The sequence below is a fragment of the Canis lupus genome, chromosome 4 (assembly GCF_048164855.1).
Source record: "Canis lupus baileyi chromosome 4, mCanLup2.hap1, whole genome shotgun sequence".
Lineage (NCBI taxonomy): Eukaryota > Metazoa > Chordata > Mammalia > Carnivora > Canidae > Canis > Canis lupus.
In genome coordinates, this window is record NC_132841.1 from 14,327,709 (window position 1) to 14,349,959 (window position 22,251).

General features: G+C 36.1%; 2 long non-coding RNA genes across 2 annotated transcripts in view; one reads left to right on the top strand and one right to left on the bottom strand.

Moving 5' to 3' along the window:
• LOC140631887 (uncharacterized) overlaps nucleotides 1-22,251 on the top strand; it is a 114,031-nt gene that overhangs the window by 73,555 nt on the left and 18,225 nt on the right. Inside the window, exon 2 of the long non-coding RNA XR_012029408.1 lies at nucleotides 14,362-14,421. This is a non-coding gene — a long non-coding RNA (uncharacterized lncRNA). The remainder of the gene's footprint in view (nucleotides 1-14,361; nucleotides 14,422-22,251) is intronic.
• The window catches only part of LOC140631886 (uncharacterized), a 158,603-nt gene that overhangs the window by 26,058 nt on the left and 110,294 nt on the right, over nucleotides 1-22,251 (bottom strand). The window lies entirely within an intron of this gene.

Genomic DNA, 22,251 nt, shown 5'->3' on the forward strand with positions numbered 1-22,251 from the left:
CTTACTCCTGGTGGACATTTAGGTTCTTTCTACATCTTGGCTATTGTAACTAATGCTGCTATGGACCTGAGGGGTACAAATATCTTTTCAAGTTAGTGTTTTCGTTTCCTTTGGATATATCCCTTAAAGTGGAATTGCAGGATCATACAGTAGTTCTATTTTTAATTTTTGGAGGAACTTCCATGTTGTTTTGCATGGTGGCTGCACCAATTTACAATTCCACCAACAGTGTACAAAGGTTCCCTTTTCTCCACATCTATGCCAACATTTGTTATCTCTTATCTTTTTGATGATGGCCATTCTATTAGGTATAAGATGATATCTCATTGTGGTTTTAAATTGCATTTCTCCAGTGATTAGTGATGTTGACCATCTTTTCATGTACCTGTTGGCCTTTCATACATCTTCTTTGGAAAATGTGTCTATTTAGATTCTTTGCCCCTTTGACTATTTTAAAATTGGACTATTTGGAAGGATTGGATTTTGTTTGCTTTATTGTTTTGCTATTGAGGTGCATGAGTAACTTGTATATTTTGGATATTAACCCCTTATCAGATATATGGTTTGCAAATACTTTTTCTCATTGCATAGGTTGTCTTTTACTTTGTTGATGTTTTCTTTTGCTGTGCAGAAATTTTATTTTGATGTAGTCCCAATTGTTCATGTTTCTGTTGCTTGGGCTTTAGGTGTGATTTCCAAAAATTCATTATCAAGACCCATGTCAAGTAGCTTTTCTTCTGTTTTTTTTTTTTTTTTTTCTTTTTTTTTTTCTAGGAGCTTCATGGTTTCAGGTCATATATTTAAGTCTGTAGGTCATTTCTAGTTAATTTTTGTGAGTGGTGTAAGATAGGGGTCAAGTTTCATCCTTTCACCATGTGAAGTATGCAATTTTCCCAGCATCGTTTATCAAAGACACTGTCTCTTCTCCATTGAGTAGTGTTGGTTCTCTTGTCAAATATTAGTTGACTTTATATGATTGGGTTTATTTCTAATTTCTCAACTCTGTTCCATTGGTTTGCTTGTCTGTTTTATACCTGTACCATACTGTTTTAATTACTATAGCTTTTACAGTATAGCTTGAAATCAGGAAATATGAAACCTGCTTTCTTCTTTCTCAGGATTTCTTTGGCTAGTCAGGGTCTATTGTGGTTCCATGTAAATTTTAGGAGTGTTTTTTTCTATTTCTGTAATAAATTCCATTAGAATCTTGAGAGAAGTTGCATCAAAACTGTAGATTACTTTAGGTAGTGTTGACATTTTAACAACATTAATCCTTCTAATCTCTGAACACAGGATATTTTTCCATCTATTTGTGTCTTCTTCAGTTTCTTTCATCAGTGTCTTCTGCTTTCAGAGTAGTTTTCAAAGTTGTCTCTTACCACCTCTTTGGTTAAATGTATTTCTAAATATTTTATTGTTTTTGATGCTTTTGTAGATGAGATTGATTTCTTGATTTATTTTTCAGAAAGCAGTGTTACTGCACAGTTTTTAAATGTCCTTGCAAATGTAAATCATACACGCGTGCGCACGCGCACACACACACACCCTCTATTGTCCTCTTTTACAGCCAGTGTTGATCCTTAGAAGTATCATAGAATTGTCATATGACAGAATAGGTTTTTCTTCCTTTTTATTTTAAAACATCCCTATCTGCTTACTTGTTTCGGCCCCCTGCAGTAAATGAAGAAAACCTTGCAAGGGTTTTTAGACACAGGTTGGGCTCCCTAAGCAAAGACACTGCAGGATGCTTTTATATGTAATGAGAACTCCCCAAATCCAAAGTCTTAAAGCAATCCAGGTATCTAAATTACTGATGCATTAAATTCACTCAGATAATACAGTAGTAAATAAAATAACTTTTAACACAATCATTGGCCAGTTTCTAGGAGTTTTCATAAATTCAAATGTATCTTGATAATCAAATTCCTTTGGTGTTCCTTTGTGTTGTTTCAACTATGCACGTATAAATGAAGATTTAAAGCCTATAGATAATTTAATAAACTTTAATGCAGAATGTTTGTCATTAGAAGAAATGTTTGTCATTATACACTAGGCCCTTATATTAAGAAAGAACAGTAAACAGAAATATTGTTTTCATTTCTTCAAATGGTAAAGCCAGAGCAATCTATGGGTGAAAATAACACAGAGTCTAGTTCAGTTGAAAGATAGAAAAAGCTATAAAAGAGAGGGAGGGAAAGAGAGAGGGAAAATCAAAAGATTACCCACATTGGATTTCAGTTATAAACCAGCACTTTAGTTTACAATATTTTCAAATCTTCACCAAGTGGTTTAGTACAGAATAATTGTAATTACAATATTTGAGTCATTCAGTCAATTTAAGTCACATTAATGATCTGTAAACTTTAAAACTGTTAGTTTTAGTGATGCTGTAGCATTCTTGATTTCAAATTAACACATTTATAATCATGAGAACTACTATCTTGATGTGGAGGCAAAGAGGGATAGAGATCAGCAGTGGTCACACTACATTATTATCCAATTGTGCTTAATGGAGAGTTTATAGTGGATGGGAATGATAAGAATTCTTGTTTCAGCCTAAATCAATGTTTTGCTTTGCTTAAAAAGCTATGAAAATGTTGAGTAAATGTTTTCTTTTAGTGTTGGAGTTATAGGATATAATTATGATCTGCTAAAGTAAGTGAAAAGAAACCAACTTTAAACAATCATATAATGTTTTTAACTTTTGTTTAATTTTTAGATTATTTTTAGTAGCAAAAAGTGTGTTTCAATCTAATAAATAAATAATTAATTAGATTGTCATGATTCATTCCCTCTCCCTTTCAAATCTCTCCTCCTTCCTTTTCCCCTCTTTTTTCAACTAGTAGCATGACCACCTATCAATATATAATTAGTCTTTGGTAACACTCACAATAAGTTCATAAATGCATGAATGGACAAATATAAAAATGATGAGTAACAATAACAATGCATTTCTATAGACCAGGCTCTGCATTAAGGACCATGGAACCCTCCGTGAATAAGACATGGCAGCTTCCTGGAGGAGCTGAGAGTTTAGAATCCCCTCTAAGGGCTGATTTCTATTTCCACTAATGGCTTCGTTAGAGCAAAAGAATGGCAGCTCTTAATTCTTCATAGAGCTATTCTGAAAGCATACTTCCCAGGTATAACAAACAGCTAAACTATAATGACTTTTTAATCTCCAGCAAAATGATCACTATATTCTACAATTTGGAAATGATGATCTCTTTGTGTAATGCTGGCTACGTCACTTGCCAGGCGTGACTTACTCTTTATCAACATCTTGTATTCTTAGCCATTCAAAGTGATACTTAGAAGGAACAAGGGACATTCCTTTAATTTCACAAATTTTATGACCATTGGAAAAAAGGGAAAAAGAGATGGGGTTTAGCTGCAGTCAATTTTTAAAACTATATTTTAGCTTGAAGTGCAGAAATATGTCATATTTCAAGACTTAGCTGAAGAAGAAGTAGAGTTTATTATATGCTTTAGAATAATGACCATATAGGACATACAGTGGCCTTAAACTCAAGATTATAGCCAGAGATAGAGGTAATTCCAGCCTCTCCTGTATCTCTCCATCTTTTCTATCCTACTCTAGAAAAAGTACTGAATGCAAGTGGAAGTGATATTTGTAGAGCTGCCACAGAATCTTCTTTAGTTTATAACTTATAGAAAATCTTGTCCATTTTGATATAATATAAATGCTTCTCATTAGCAGATTGTTTGTGTTATACTTCATCAGAGTATGGTAACATCAAAAATTTAGAAGTTGGAAATGTATTCACTATCACAATGCCAGGTGGATGGCCTGGTCACAGTGAACCTGGGCTATCTATGTTCAACCTATAGTAAGCATTCATGCAGAAGACCTTCATTAGAAATACATGCAAGGCAATGGAGGCACCATGTTAGGAACATATTTTTCTCTCACTGAATGAGTGCTAATAAACTCTTCTCTGCCCTCTTCATAGAAGATCTAGTCTTGGTTTGGAACTATGTTTCCTCTAACTGGATCTCTTCTAATAAATTTACAATTTTTGCCATTATTCATGCATCAAAAAAAAGACTTAGTAACTACCTAAATACTCGATAATTTTCTTTACCCTGGCTCACCATATTTATATAGCTTATCCTAAGCACTAATGTCAGTGAATCAAGCTTTTATATACCTGCTATATATTTTCTATTACATATTAAAATATGCATAATTAAAATCTAAAATGTTTATTGATGCACTTCCCTAAAATATCTCATCCAACTTATCCCAGAAATATGAGAATCATTTTTAGAAAAACACTGGTTTAGTACAATATGGGATCTGTTCCAATTGGGAAAATGGCATTATGAATAATTGTAAGTCATATTCTTAAAATTCGGGTATAATAATTTAAAAAAATTCAGGTATATCGGATTTTAACACATGGAAAAACAATCTGTAAAATGCTAATCTGACTCAACAAGGGTGTCCCAAGAGATTATGAAAAACAGCATTTGTCAGATACTTTATTGAAAAAAATGATGTTAGAAAAATTTTGTCTGAAATAATAAATCTTATGAATTTTTGAAATTTTTTCACAGTGAGTGGACAATCATTAACTTGTGGTAACTTTCTTATAAATTTATTATAAGAGAAACCTTAGTCATCTCTTATAATCCATTAATGATATAATTAGAAAATATTTTCAAATAAATTTTTCAAGGGGTTTCTTCCTCTCAAACAAAAGAAGTCAAAGGACAAAGACCCATGTGGAAAAAAAAAAAAAACCTTTGGGAAATATGATATCAAGGTCTCTTAATATGAACTGGGTTCCCAGGTAACAAATTCCCTCATTAATGCCATGGGAGCGATTAAAACCAAGTAAGCAGTTCTATTCTGCTTAAGCCATTCTCACAAGTGGATATGTAGCATATGGTATAATATCACATGTCCAGGATCATACTTGCTCTATGAAGAGACCTTCATGGGAGATGCGATCTCTAGTCTCTCAAGCGGCCTACAATCTAGCTAATGAGAAAGAGAGAAATAGATAGAAGATAATTTATAGCCAAGGACTAAATCAATCCTTCAGTGTCAATCAGCACTGAAAGGAAAAGAGATCAAGGGGACCAGAATCCTTCAGAAAAACTTCATGGAACAAATGGAACTCAGGCTGACCCTGTGATTGGTCACAGTCAAAGAAACAAAAAGAAGGAAAGGCATGCCAGAGAAGATAAAACATGAACAAGGATACAGATGCCAGTGGGAGTGAGCTGGTGTTTCCCATTCCCTTGTGGGGCAATGCGGAGACTGGACTAATTGTTGCTGGGACTGCTAGCTATGTGTTTGTTAAAATACATCATTGCCAAGATAAAAGAAAAAGAGATTTAGCTTTCACAAAATAAAAACTTCCAGAAAAACTGAATGCATTCCCTTAGGGTAAAACAAAGCATGGAGAATTTCAACTCCAAAAGCAGAATTTTTCCGAGTTAGAGATAATAGGGGGAACAGAACTGGAAGCCAGTATGTAGCCCTAGGAGAGAGCTTGCCACTATATGCAGCAGCTACATATTTTTCCCTTCTCTTTATATTAACATTACATCCATGCTCACATTTATTTCCTTGGGGATGGGTATCTGTTTCTCATTAGAACCCCTATTTTATCTTCCTTTTTGGTATCCTTTCTCAATTATTAAATTTTATGCCAATTAATCTTATTAATAAAAGACCCCAGATTCAAGTAACATTTTTTCTTAGGTTTGTAATTGCTTAAGCAGACTAGGAGTAGAGTCCAATCAATAGCTTCCATGGGCATTAATGAAGGAATCATGAAACATTCTGCCTGGGACCCCAATTCATGTTAGGAGACCCTGATATCATGATATTCCAAAGTTTTTTTTTTTTTTCACATGGGCCTTTGTCCTTCATCCTCTGCTGCTGCTGCTGCTGTTGCTGCGTAATTTGCTTGATAGCCAAATGACCCTGGTTGAGAGGAGAAAATATCAGCCCCAAATGGACATTCCCAAATACTCAGGTGGTTACATATGTACAGCAAAACATCTGAGGTTTGGGGATAATGTTTATCCAATGATTTGATAATCTTCGTTTTCCATTTGACTGGTCCTAGGAAAATGTAGATTCTTGTCATTTGCCTATAATTTATTATTATTATTTCAGTATCACCACTACACTGGAAAATGGTGGTTTAGTTTCAAAAATTAATGTTAAAATTGTACCATAATTCAGATTTTAAAAAGCTTTTCTTAAACAAGTTACCTAATTTGCCTTCTCTCCATTGAATGTGGAGTTACTTTAATATCATTCATACAGAAATAGCTCCTCATCCTGAGGGAATAGCTAACGAGAGAGCTTGAATTCCCAAGCATATACATAAGGAACACTATGTTAATGCTTTCAACTCTGCTGACCTCAGCAGACATCTTGATATCAACCTGAGACACACCTCTCTCTCCATTCAAAACTAATGTATCCTGACCACTTCAACTTCAAAATAAAAATGCAGAATCATTCAATAAGCTTGTGTGAGTAATATAGTTTGGGGGAAAACTGTATTTATAAAAACTTTGGACTAAATTGAAAATAGGCTTCTGGACTCAAATCAACCGGTAAGGCAAAGAAAATAGGAAAACAAGCCCATTTATTATCATTACCTTTTAGAAAATACCCAATACACTTTGCACCAAGATATAAGAACACATTTGATGGGTGATCTTGTTTCTGTGTCATGATGTTCGCGGAGAGGGTCTGGCATACCGACAGCACTCCCAGCAACAGTCTAGGGAATTGGTTTTCCTCCTTGGGAAGTCATAAATCTTGCGGCTGTTTATCATGACCTAACAAAACCTCTGTCTGAGGGAATGGCAGACGCATTCTGACTCTAATCTCTGACATCAGCCTGGGCTGGTTGGTAACGTGTGTTTACACAGAGCTGTCCAAAAGCTGTGACATGTGATGAGTGTCACGGCCCTGCCTTCCTTGGGCAGTCTAATTGCCTATCACTACCTGATACAGTAGGGAAGGGGCCCCTTACCAGGCTGGAGAATCCCAGAAGGGCCAGGGGAAGCACTTCTAAGGCTAAGTCTGAAACCAAAGGAATGTAAACGCAAATTAAACAGATTTCCAACACTCACAACTGATAAATTTGGTAAAATTGCAAATCTTGTAGATTCTATTCCAGAGAGATCTTAAAGAAATAAGACGACAACAGGAGGTAGCTATGACTGACTGACAGATTGAAAGAACAACTGCACTGCCTGGGAGTCGGGCTGCAAGGGAAACCATGAGGAATCAGACCAGAAGATCTTTCTCCTCAGATGAAGAGTACCCAGGAGGCAGGAAGAGAGATGGGGCTGGGAGGCAGAGGGAAGCTTCCGGAACAAACCATAAATGTGCATAACTGGGCCTGCCAACGGTGGCATTAAGGAAAGTGGCTGGAAAATCAATATGGAAAGGAAAAAAAAATGTTTAAAGAAGTCTTAAGAAAAATGAAAAACAGCCTCATTAAAACATTTGGAAGTGATTATAAAAACCACCTTGAAATAATCAGTGTTAAACATAGCTTCAGAAAAATGTACTGGGATTGGACCCCATTAACTCTTTCAGTCTTAACACCTACGTCAGCTTGCATAGACACAACATTTTACTAAATATACCCTCCATCCCCCAGTATGGGTTTTAAATAGGAAGCCATTAATATAAAAGGGAAGTGACTCAAACACAATTGAGGAAGACATGAATTAAAGTACCCATGCAAATCAACTCAGATTTTTTTCTTCAAATTGTAGAAATCAAAAGTGAACCCTGAACAATTCCATCATGATTTTACACAAAAAAGATTCACTTAAAATAACATGTCTGAAATTAACGGATAAAGAAATTGTATTACTACATCAGACTTTTCTCATTTATTTGTTAAATGATACCATTTCCTTGGCCAGAGAAGAGGTCATAGCAAAAGCGGGGTGTGAGAAAGCCAGCAACAAGGTGTGCGGATTTCCTAGCCCTTCCTTTATCACCATGGTCTCCGACCAGAAGTCACTGACACCAATGGTCAGAATTGAAGGGAGTCCGCGAACCTCAGGAATCCTGGACTAAATTCTTATGTGTTTATTTATCCTTTCTTTTTTCCACCAGGGCAAAAGGTCTGTCAAATTTTCAGCAGCATCTCAAAAAATGTTTGGAACTCAAAAAAAGGTTAAGATTAAGTTGTAACATGAACAAGTGACTTGCTTTCACAATGTGTGGGGAAGGGCAGGTAACCTCAAGAACCACACTCTACAAATGCTGCCACCTGTTAGCTTACTATTAAATCCTGTTAGAGGGATCCCTGGGTGGTGCAGCGGTTTGGCGCCTGCCTTTGGCCCGGGGTGCAATCCTAGAGACCGGGGATCGAGTCCCACATCGGGCTCCCGGTGCATGGAGCCTGCTTCTCCCTCTGCCTGTGTCTCTGCCTCTCTCTCTCTCTCTCTCTCTCTCTCTCTCTCTCTCTGTGCCTATCATAAAATAAAAAAAATAAAAAATAAATAAATAAATCCTGTTAGAATAAAAGTCTTCTGCATATATATACACACACATATATATGTACATATATAATGCATGCCTGTATATATATAATATACATGTGTATATACATATACATATGTGTTTTTCATGTTTGTGTGTATATATAACTTCAACCATCCCTTGATTCTTAATATTGTTAGCCAATAAAAGGAACTAGAGCTGGGATGCCTGGACGGCTCAGGGGTTGAGCGTCTGCCTTTGGCTCAAGGTGTGATCCTGGAGTCCCCGGATTGAGTCCCACATCAGGCTCCCTGCGTGGAGCCTACTTCTCCCTCTGCCTATGTCTCTGCCTCTGTGTGTGTGTGTGTCTCTCATGAATAAATAAATAAAATCTTAAAAAAAAAAAAAACGAACTAGAGCTCTTTGGAGAAAGAGCTGATTCTATGACAGAAGCATGATGAACCTGGAGCATTTGCGGTACCAGAAAATAAAGCACTACTTAAATAAGTGAGGAAATAAACAAACAGACAGACAACAAGATATTGGGAGTATGTCAAAAAGATATAGCATGAAAGTATGACAAAGGGACATTGAAAGAGCTCCTTATGTTCAAAGCTGGATAATTTGAGCAAAAAAAAAATAAAAAAAATAGTATTGGAATATAACCCAAAATATAAAAGAAATATCCATGAATCCAAAGTGACATAAATAAAAGACTGAATAAATAAATACATGGGAGCAAAGAGACAACTCTCTCACGAAGAATTCCAAATAATTGATGTAGAGATTCTCTACCCTCAAGGAGGAACAAAACTGCCTACTACTTAAGTGTGAGCTCTGTATTAGTGACTTTCTTCTAAAGAATACCATATGGAAAGAAAAGGAAGAAAATAATAACTTTCTAATTGAAAAACACTACCTCAGCCAGGTGAATGAAGTCAATATCAATAGTAATAAATCATGTAGATAGTATGTACCTTTGAGATGATATAAGGAAAATGACACTTTCTCTCTGTGGTCTTCCTTCCCCAAATCCATAACCTTAGTCTAATAGTCTAGTCTTGAGAAAAATATCAGACAAATCCCAAAATAAAGGTGTCCTGCAAAATACCTCACCAATGCTCCTGCTAACTATCAAGGTCTTTGAAAACAAGGAAGGTATGCAAATGCCATAGCCAAGCGGAGGCATCACTACTAAATGTAATGTGGTATCCTGATGTGGTCCTCAAACAGAAAAAGAACATTAGGTAAAAATAAAAGAAATCAAAATTAAGTATAAACCTTAATTTTTTCAGTGAACCAGGATATCTAACAATATATGATACATCTGGGGGAGGATAGCATTGAACATAGACATGGAGAAAGGAGGGAATGCACCTGTGTAGAATTTTAAAAGAATTCTAGCTGAATCTGAAATGTTTTCTTTCTTTAAAGCAGTACTGGACTGAATGTGATGGGGCGTGTAGTATTATTGCCATATTATTCTTTTTATTTTTCTGTAGATTTTAAATTTATCAGGAAAAATAAGTAGATATGTTTGTCAAAAGCGGGAAGCAAGTAACCCTTGGAGTTGTGAGCTGTCATCTTTGTGCAATAGTTTTCGAATTGCAATTTCAAACTGCAGCCCTATATTTCTAAGCACTGCCTCAAGAACCACAGCAGAGGTGTCAAAGCTGAGTGAGCAGGGCTCTGCGCAACCACCTCTGCTTCAACCAGAGCAATTGGCTCCTCTCTGTTTTATGAAATGGAGGGACTTTGTAATAAGTTAGTGTTTCTTTAGACTAGGGACTGCTGGTTGCTACTTTTTTTCCTGAGAAAGAGCATCTTTGAATTTTAGCAGGACATGTGGCCACTCTGAATACGCGTGACATTTCCCATGCTCCCTTGCAGATAAGTGTGACAATCTGGCATTAAGTTCTAGACAGTGAGATGTAAAGAAAATATCTTTAAAGGGAAGATCATTCTCTTTTTTTCCCCTCTTCCTCCTTCTTCTTGGTTGGAATATGGATGTGATGATGGAGGCATCCAGGTTTAATGAACGCCTTGGTCAATGATTTGACTTTGAAAAAGTCAGGATAGAATGTGAGAAAGAAATACACCTCTACCAGGAAAATGGCCATGGATTATATTGTGAAAGAACAATTTCTTAGTAGAGCTGTAAGAACAGAAGCGTGGGTAGCCAGATCACTGCCTGAACTGCTCGAGACAGTTTCCTATTGCTACCCACATCGAGTCCACCATCAGCCAAAGATGCCAGTGTGTAGTAGATCACTGTCATGCTTCGTGCAGCGGACCCACACACTGCTCCCGCCTCCAGCAGCGACACCACACAGCAGCGACAGCAATAGCAGGGAGATCCTGGCTTCTGGGAAACGGAGTAGACTATTTTGGATTTTCTTCCCATGTTATGTCATGGACTGAATATATACTTCTAGTGTTTTCGCGCTTGTTATGGGAAGGAGGGTCCAAGGAGGAAAGAATGACATTTCTATAACAGCAAGATGGGGCTTGGAGTCACTTAATTTGCATATTAAAAGAGAGATGACCTTGTTTTGAACCCCTAAATGGTAAAGTGGGATATATCAGTTACATATGTAAGATTTCATTTAACATAAGGTTAAAATCACTGCCTTATTGTGAATGAGAGCTGAGGATTTTGTAGTTCACTGCTTTAAATTCTATATTTCAGGTCAGAAATAGGGTTTGAATCCCAGCTCCCCCTTTTAATGTTCATGGACTCCTAATTTAATCTTTCTGAATCTCCATTAGCCCAGTTTTATATCCAAGAAATGGTGTACAAGGCTTCTCACCTATTCCATGATTGGCTAATGACTTATTAACAAATCAAATATTTTCATTGTCACTCCTTGAAGCACTTAGGCTGAAGATCTTGATGTACCTAACTTCACTGGAAAAGTGCTCTGAGTCCTCAGGGATGCACAACAGGAGTCCACACATGGAAAGGGAGTGAGGGGATCCAATACCTGTGTGCATTTAGTATTTGTTCCAGACCCATGCAATACTTTGCATATACAAGCATGTATCTTGTAAAGTCAGATAAATATAAGAAAGAAACCAGAAAATGGGCCATGAAAAGCAGAAACTCCTCCAAAAAGGATTTCAGGAAAAAATAAAGATTCTGGCAACAGAAGCTCACATAGAGAATATAACCACTCATTTACGCAGGTTCTAGAAGGTAACATCTGAATATATGTTTATGTGTATAACACCTAAATGAACATGGCTGTTATCTAAGTGACTATAGATAGTTGAATAACATCCATAAATATGCAAATCCATAAACCATGTCAATTTACTTAATCTAAGCTATCATCCTCCAACATCTTAGAAATTCCTGATGATCACCATCTGGGGTACACAAGAGGTGAAGGGCTGAGAAAGCCTCCTCCCCCCAAGGGGGACACAGTTTATTATAACTTTTTCTCAGGTTTCACTAGAAAGTTCACTTATCATCTCTTATGGGATTAAAAGGTAAGGTGGTCAAATATCCAAGAACAGAAATGGGTATTTGGTTCTCTTTCCCCCATATTGCTCTACTGTGGCTCTCTCCACCTGCAGATTGCAGTATAAGAGCTAAACAATAACAAAGCATGGTTGGTCCTGTGCCCAGTTAGGAGGTAGAAACAAGCTGATACGGAAATCCCAGGAAAACTACCACTTCGATTGCAATTTCCAGTTCAGGCCAACTTTGTGATCTGCACTACAACAAACTAAAACAGTTGAGAAGCATTCTATTTTGCTTTAGAGCTCTTTGATTAGCTGGTGAGATCAAACCAGAGTACCTCTGCGGCACCACTCAGGTTGCTCCTCGGCCCCAGGCATCATCTTTCTGGTCCCCATTTGCCTATAGTGTGGTACCTACCCTTACAAAGAAAAACAAAAGCCCTAATAAATTCTCTGCCAAGAAGAATTCTCTGATTCATCAACCAGATTAATGCTTTCTTCCGTATTCATGGAGTTCTTTAGAATCACATCCATCATGGGGTGCCTGAGTAGCTCAGTCGGTTAAGCCTCCTACTGGTAATTTTGGCTCAGGTCATGATCTCAGAGTCCTGAGATGGAGCTCCTTGTCAGGCTCTGTGCTTAGCTTGGGATTCTCTCTCTCCCTCTTCACCTCCCCACACTCATGCTCTTTCTCCTCTAAAATAATATAAATATATAATATATATGCATATACAAATGCATACAATACATGCACATATAACATATATGTATATGTATAATAATATCTCTCTCATGAGTTTCAGAAATTTCTAGAAGGCTTTCTGTATACCTAGCAAGTTTTAACACTTTGCACATAGTATTTACTCGTATTCATTAAGACATGTTCAGCCCCAAATAAAGAAGCAATCTCCCAAAACTGGCTTAAACAAATTAGGGGTTATATTTTCATCACTGACTGGGAAGCCTGGTAAGAGAAGTAAGGAGTCCATGGCTGGTATAACATTTCATATTGGCATTTGGAACTCCGGCTCTATCCAGCTCTTTCAATGCCTTATTTAGGATATATTATTTACAGAACTACCTTGTGAACTCAACATGGCTGTAGTAAATCCCACCTTGCATCCATATCACAGAGAGAAAGATGGAAGGCAAAAGGCATTTGCCACTTGGATCAGCCTCTCCCTTAACCTTAATTAGCTTTATGGGAGCTCAATCCTGCGACTTACCTTTATATCTCACTGGATAAAACTGTCACATGACTACCCTTGCTACAAGAGAATTTGGTAAATGTGATATTTTTTAACAAGTTAATATCACACCATGTGAAATTAGAGCTCAGTTAGTTAATAAAAAGGGGGCGAATAGATGACATAGGTGACTAGCAGTTGTTGTAGTATCTGGAATGTCATCCAGTTGCATAAGATTCTTGGCCAATCATTTCCACACACTCTGTTTATCTTAGTATGTGGTTTGGGGACAGTGTTAGCATAACAAAAAAGCTATATATAACATATTTATTTAGACATAATCATCGAAATTACTTCTTTCCCACAGCATTCAGTCATTAGACTCAAATGCCAGGAAAGTTTTTTTTAATCTGAGAATTATCTCAAAATATAAGAAGACAGTTATTCACTCCTAGATGAGTCAACTATTAATAGATTTATTTAAACTGTGATAAAAAGATTTTTTTAATTTTTATTTATTTATTCATGAGAGAGAGAGAGAAGGCAGAGACACAGGCAGAGAGGCAGGCTCCATGCAGAGAGCCCAATGTGGGACTCAGTTCCGGGACTCCAGGATCACGCCTTGGGCCAAAGGCAGGTGCTTAACTGCTGAGCCACCCAAGCATCCCCAAAAAGATTTAAAGATCAGAAATCCTCAATATAGGAAAATTAAATAACAACAGGCCACAATCTTCAATTATTCTCCAGATCACTCATTTGTCACTTAATTAAATGTGCCCTCAATCATAATTTGATTCTCTTCAATAGCATCACAAGCTCCCCAAGGACTGCCAACAAACTCTATGATTCTCTGACTCTTGATGCTGAGTGCCCTACACTTGGTCAGTGCTTAAGGACTGTTTGTTGAAGATTCTGGAAAAAAAGAATTTTCTAAAACTACTGTTCTAAACACTGAGCAAATATGTTAACACATGTTAAGCTGAAAAGCATCCAGATTTTTGTGAGGCCCAATAGGAAACCACACAAATGAGGTTAATCTTAGCTGACAGCAATTGTACAATCACGATAAAAAAAAATATGTCTTTATCCCTTTGTTAATTCCTCCTGCACTTCAAAGATGATAATAGAGATGTCTATGTTTTAAGGGAGCTTGCTAGAACACAGAGGGAATTTAGTAATAACCTAATCCAAATCCTTTGTTCACAGATGAAGAAACTGAGACTTGGAGAAGTCAAGGGGCCTGAAGCCATTTGGCTCCTTAGTAGGGTAAGTTCTCTAGCCTCTGGGGCTCTTGGTAAAATCAGTACAGTAGACCGAATGTTCCATCTCTATTCAAATGTTCACTTTCACAAAATGTCCTTTTGTTTCTCATGATCTGATTGTTTTACATTAACATGTTTCATCGAGACTTAAGAAATGTTTTTTATAGATGCTGAAATGAGGCAGGTAGAACCATATGTCTTTGCTAGCCTTTGTCAGTGGAACCCCCCCCCAACCCCCAGCTTTGAGGAGTCATACTTTGGGGCTCAGTCCCACCATGCGGGAACTAGATCTGTCTGCTTCAGAAGGGCTTGAGGCTTTCAGAACCACCATGGCAATGAAAAGATCTTGAGCCACGGTAGTATCAGTTCTGTGGTGGGAATAATTATGTCACCATTTGTGTGACAGGGCCATGGTCCTTCATAAGGGCAGAGGTGCATGCTCTCCACTAAGATCAACATTAAATTCAAGGAAAGGGACAAGGGGAAATGACAACTATTCGAGACAGAAGTGCTCCCAAGGGAAAGTCAGGAGATAAGATGGCATGACAAGAAAGAACATGCCTTTTCTAACTCCACCAGTACCAGTGTGACCCTTGGCATGACACACTCTCTCTGAGCTTTTGTCTCCATGTCCTTGGGAAGAGGTTGAACAACACATCTGGCTCTAAGGTCCCTATCTGCTCAAACTTTTAAAACCTCTAAGTGGTAAGAATTCCATTTTACTGTCAAAAGGCTCACTTTATTAACATTGCTTTCTTTATGGGTAAACATGTAAAAAGGCTTGTAACCAAGTCACTTTTGTCTTGATGGGCTTTTTTATAATGCCTTCTTATTTTCCAAGAGAAGTGCTGTATTTTACTTAATCTTTCAATCACAATTGCAGATAGGAGCCATGTTTGTCTAGGTCCATTTGGCCTATTGGACTGTTCCCTGAAATATCATAAAAAATACATAGTTCTTATTCTCCATCTGTTGTTTCATCCAACTTTTCTTTTTTTCTACTCCAGCATTTTATTTGCCACAACCAAGCCAGCTCCTGGGCAGGAAGGGATTCACAAACCCTCCAATCTGGAAGTCACTGAGATTTCTGACCAACATTCTGGGTTGTGTTGAAATGAAGAAAATAAGATGAGTTCTCCAAACTCATTTAAATGGCTAAAATTATATAGCCATCCCCCAAAGCAAATATTTAAGTTCTAACACACTGAGAGAAAATAGGATGATTATTATTAATTATTATTAATTGAGGCCTCCTATTTTGCTTGTTGACTCTTTCATACTAGTCCATCACTGAGTCTGTGAATCAGACCTCCTAAAATAACCTGATTGGGGCAAATTCAACACATTTTAGTTTAATTTTCTCCAATTCAAATACAACTTGCACAATGAGGTGAGTGTCTAACAATTCAAAGGAACAAACCATTAAATTAAAATTCCTAACTTGATTGTTTGAATCACACTGGGCTAAATTTACATCCTCCATAACACTGTGGGAATTCACTCTGTGGGAGATTTTTCTAGCTACATTTTTTTTTTTTAGCAAACCTTTTCTTTTCTCCTCTTTTTTATAGGGTGAATTACTTGTCGCTGTACCTTTAACGATAAGATGAAAGAAATAAAAACTGGGCTCCAGGAGAAAACAATGAGGCAATAATTCTGAAATTAAAATACAGAACATGATATATCAATATAATTGTCCTGCGTATGTGAAGATAACTCTGCTTTGATGGTGTTATTTCCTGAGCACGCAAAACCTAATAAAATCTGGAGGGCTGAACTGATGAGAAATTCAGCGTTAGAGATTATGAAAAACACACACTAAAATAGCCAAACAAAATTACTGAAAAACAATTTTAGTGGCAAATTATTTATCTAAGTAATGCAGGAAGATTTATAGAGATCTTCCAACATTAAAATAAATTAGTTACTTAAAAAACTTAACTTCTTTGACAAAGGAAAGTGATATGCTTATGTAACTCTTTGTTTGACCTTGAGCAACTCAGTTGACATTTCTGTGCCTCAGGTATCTTCATCTTTTATTATTCATCCATTAGGAAATTTTTCCTTAAAATTTCTATAATTATATCTTTGTGGTGATAGCTTTTCCCCCTTGTTCTTGATTCATCTCATTTCTTCAAAATAGAATTGTTAATTATAAATAGAAAAGAAAGTTTTGGTATTGGCCATTGCTGGAGTTGATGATACAAATAGCAAATCACAATAGAATTGATCATGGAAGCATCCAAATTATTCTGGTTGCTTCCATCTATCCAAGTAAACATGAGGCATCCAAGGAAAACAATAATCAAGGGTCTTCATCACACAAGAAGCAGTTGGACAGCATATTTGCTTGCTGTGACCTTGGGCGTGTCATTTCACTGTTTTGCATCCACTTCCTTTTCTGCATGTATCAAATGGAGATAGCAACAGAACCACTGGGAAATTTAATGAGATAATGAGCACATAAATCTAAGTACCTACCATCCAGTGAAAGCTCCATAAATATTTCCCATTGTTACCATATTACTATAATTATTACAGATAAGCTTTCAGCTGTGATTACCCTCTTGGGAATAAATTTGAACAAACAGAGCATTCCACTTTAACATGAATATTACTATTTAATATCAGGTAGGAGAAATTTGGTAGATGACTTTCAGCTCTTACCTTATAAATAATAAAACAGTCACTCAAATAAGAACTCATTATTTTATGAAGCAGCAGAAAGAGAAATCAAGAAATGAATGTCACTTACAATTGCACCAAAAACCATAGGATACCTAGGAATAAACCCAACCAAAGAGGTAGAGGAACTCATTATTTTATAAGAAAGTGACACACCTTGATTGTATAGTCATAAAAAAAGGAATTTACAAGCTATGGCTTTGCCAAGAAAAAACGAGATGAACGAGAAGGAAGAAGGATTTTTTTTTTCTATTTCTTGATATTTGTCCCTAGGTTTTGAATTATTTTCCCAGCTTAGTCCCTTCTACTTATAAATCCACAAATCAGACTTTATAAAAAAAAAAAAAACTCCAAAGATTCAATTCTTTTTAAATATTTTCTATAATCTCCACTTTCCCTGTTCCACTAACAGCTATTCCTCATAAAGACACACCAGGTTTCTACTAGAAGTCATGACATTACGGGTCTTCTTGCTTTGTCAGTCAGGTGTGGATGTATTATACCAGGGAATTCCCCTAGCCTCAACCTGCACTAGTAATTCCTAACTCCAAATTATTTGAGTAAGGCCAATTTATTCACCTTACATTAATAATATAGAGCTAGTTCATAGAGTGGTTGTATCAAATAAAATAATAAAATTTTAGCAGATACCTTAAAAGTGGAAGGTGCCCAGGTTTCTCTTAAACACTGCATATTTTGACATTGGTCCTTTGGACCTTTAAGAGACCAAAGTACAGTGTAGTATTGGGGTGAAAAATCAGTGACAACTTCAGAGTTCAAAAATATATGTATAAATTTGAATCAGAGAAACCTAATTCCCCAATCTCAAGATTCTTTGGAGAAATTAAGAAAACTTTTGGGGTTTAATTCTCATATGGGGAGTGAGAGAAATCAGATGTATTTTATGTGGTAAGTACTTAGAATGCTTAGGTGCTCAATACCACAATTCTATTAGTGATGCTTTTCTTTGTTTTGATTCAGGATGGTTTGCAAAAATGATAATAATGAAGTGAGTGACAGACTAAGTATGTCACATGCTACTTTTTGTAAGGTGCTGACTGTTTCACACGTTGACCACAAAAAATAAGAATAATTTTCTGGTTATTTGCTCTAATATTTGCACCCCTCATTTCCCCCATATAGACTCACTGAAGTTTGTAACCATTTATTTATTTTTATAGCTCATTGATTGTCCTTCTTTAATCTGGTTGTGGTTTGTTTGTTTGTTTTTAGAATAAATATACCAGATCTCTTATGTTGCCATATACACAGTAACAAATTTGTACTGTCCAATTCTCCTGTTTCCCTAACACAGAAATACTCACTTACTCACCACTGAATCAATCTACAGTTTTATTACTTTGTTATGTGTTCTGATGATACTCTGGTCACCTCAGGTAGATTCCAAACAATGCTCAAGTCCTAGAAAAGACCATCACAGTCTTCCCTCCAAAAGGGAAACTTCTGCTAATGCTAATAAAGTGGCATGGCATTATTAGATGGAGATAGGGAGGAATGATATTTCATAATTGGAAACTTGCATCAAACTCTAAGTAACTGAGTTGTTTATCTGTTAGGTTTCTGTACTTGCAAGCAACAGAAACTAATCCTGGCTAACTTAGCTAAGCACAAAAAAAGAAAATAAGGTGGGGATACTGTAATTGTTACCACATAAAACTGAAAAGTTCAGGAGTAATGTCTGGCCTCGTTTGATCCAGAGGCTCATATGTTTTCATTAGTGTCTGGTTTCTCTACAACTTCTTGTTCTGTTCTTTTTCATTAGGTTTTACTATCTGGGTGACATGAAGATTGCCAGGAACTCTAGAGCTATATCAACTCAGGTTCAGTTTTACCAGAAAAGAGAACATGCATCTCAAAAGCCCTAGGAAGGACTTGGATTGGACTTCATTGACTTGCTTTTGTCTTAATGCAACCAATCACCACGACTTAGGTAAATGAACTATGCTAATTCGCTTAAGTGTAAATCACTTGAAGTGCACATGAAGGTCAAAACACAGCCTCAGAATGGAGAGGAGGTTGTTATCTAAGAGAAAATGACTAATCTGATATCCAGAAAATAGTAGATAGTAACAGCAATAATAAAGTTAATATTTTATTGGTCCTTTGTGTCTTACTATATACTATGAATTATTCAATGCACTTTATGTATACTAACTCATTTAATTTTCACACCAAGGTACATATGATTATGATCTCATTTTGCAGTTGAGGATATTGAGCCTCAGAGCATTCACATATAACCTTCCCAGAATTACCCAGATAGTTCCTGATAGAGTTGAGATTCTAACCCAGGCAATCTGAGGCAAGAGTGTCATCAGAACCATTCAAATGTGTCAACTGTGCTATGTCTAGCGGGGAAAAATCCATTATAACTGTATACTTTCATAGACTCAAGCTAAGTACTTCTGCTCATTAATTTACCTCTAGACCCTTATATTTGGCATATAAGAAGCATCTGTTGAATAAATGAGTTAGTAAATGAATGAAAGAATGAATGCATGGTTTATGAAGCCTCTTGCAATCTCTCTCAGCAAACTTTACACTTCAACTAAATCATAAATTCCCAAGGACAGTTATACCTTATGACTTTTCTGTGTCTTTTCCAAAGGCAAGCACAGTGTTAAATACATAAGGAGCTTTAAATATAACATCTAATTATGGAAAGGCGACCTTGCCTGGTAAATTTTACAGTAATATAATTTAATCTTATAGCAAATGTCCCATTTTACAGATGACAAAACTGATGTAGAAACAGATGACATCCTTGAAGGACAAATAATAACCAGTAGTGAGAGAGCTGGTATTAAAATTCTTGCCAGTCTTACCATCATTGATATTTTCACCACCTTGTTCTCCACTGTACTTTTTCCCTAAGAGTGCACTCTACAAGAGGTCATATACTGTAACCAAGCATTTTTATATTGACAAGCTTATATAGGTGGAGCTGTACGTGTAGGAAAGTAAAAAAAAAAAAAAAAAAAAAAAAAAAAATCACATTGAATATTTAAATTTAAAAAGCAAGTTTTTAGAATCATACATTGGTTGGAGGGAGGTGTGTTTTCTTTCATAATAGTGGTAAGAAAAGAAAAGAGGAAATTTTAAATAAAGAAGAAATAGTCAAGGCAACTAATGGGATACCATGTCAGGAAAGCGAACAAAAGGTTCTATCAAGTGAAGAGACCCAAAGACAAGCCCCCTTTATTGAGAATGATTTAACCTGCTTTAAGTCTCCTAAATTCAAATCTGGAATCTGCCAAGGGTGTTCAAATGTATTCAGCCAGTCAACTGCAATAAAGACAATGAATGGGTTCCAGAACTCTCTGTTACTTAACTCATTGTGAAAAATTTTAGGGTTTTGTTTCTGTATTAGATTACTTGTCAGCTGAATCAAAAGTTCAGGACTAACAGTCAGGAATAAATCAGTAGAGAATGAATGCTTTTCTCCTCAAAGACTCCAATAATATAAAATTACTAGAGCGAGCTAAGTTGGAATATACTGAATAACTGAATATATTTATACATTACAGATGGTGTGGAATGCTGCCAGTGATACCTTGGGGATAACTTAAAGTCTGGCTTTCCTAGGGGCAGAGAGATAAAATAGCCAAAATAGAATCCCTTCAAACTTGAATCAAAGAGATGGAATGAAAATGTAAACTCATTTAAAAACTCGAAGGACTTATCTACCCTAATACAAACCAAGGGAATAACTCAATACCTTTGAAAAAACTATATTGTTTCTTATCAAACAATCAGAGTAAAAGGTCTTTGGAAAAATAAATAGGCCCACAATGCCACCATACAGACGAAAAATCTGAGACTGTGTGTTCAAAGGCAAAGTGGAAAGGAGAAGAGATGAATCAATTTTTTGTATAATTCACATAAACTATTCTCCATTTTAAAGGGGTTGGAGACTCAGAATTAACCAGACTGGCAATGTTGATTTAACTCACAGAGCAATTTATAATTTTATTTTTATTAGAACCAAAGGGCACTTTAAAAATCTAGTCCAACCAATTCATTATATAGCTCAGACAGTCCAGGTTCAAAGGGATTAAGCTGCCTGACCAAGGTCATACTGCTAGCTCAGCTGTAGAAAAATAAATATCTAGGATGCCTAACTCCTAGTCAACTGTTTTTTCCAACACACTATACTTGACTTGATTTCTGTGTCTATTATACTTCTCTCTGGCAGCACATTTATGAAAACATATCTAAATGTAAGCAGAAAACAGAATTTTAGGGAGCTGAATTTAGTTGCAAAAGAAAGTGTCAAATCTAAATTTCCATAAAATGTATTAAGGCAATACTTTATCATCATTTTCATCATAATATCTACTGGACATCTGTAAAATTAACAATATAGTTGAACTAAATATTTTACCTTGATTATGTTCAGGATTTATTTATTTATTTATTTATTTATTTATTTATTTATTTATTTTAAAGATTTATTTATTTATTTTTTCATAGAGACAGAGAGAGAGAGGCAGAGATACAGGCAAAGGGAGAAGCAGGCTCCATGCAGAGAGCCTGACATGGGACTCGATCCAGGGTCTCCAGGATTATGCCCTAGGCTGCAGGTGGCACTAAACCGCTGCACCACCGGGGCTGCCCTGTTCAGGAATAATTTAGAACTAATATTTTCATAATATTCATTTACTTATCTACATGATAGCAATATGATTCATTAATTTAGCAGGACGAAAAAGTTTCCAAAGTATATGAATGCATATATATGTATGATTATGTATATATACTCTTTGATGAGATCATGTTTTCTGTCTTTTCTACTTATGACCTCATTGTTATTACAGGGCCCCTTGACATGCTTGGAGTATGATCATTATACGTGTTTAATTTCACAAAGATTATGCCCTAGTAAGAAATGTATTTTATTCTTTCTTTCATTGGGATAAAGCTTAAATATTCTTTTCATAAGTCTGACTCCTTGTCATCAGATAATCTATTTTAAATGAATTTTCCTTTTCTTGGTTCCAAAATGCAAATTGAGGCGGGCACTCAGGAAAGATTATTCCTTTGTTTATAGGCTGCTTTTTTCAAATAAGATGTAGATTTATCTTGCCACCATAAGGGCCTTTAAGAACCCCGGTCACTCCTCCAATAA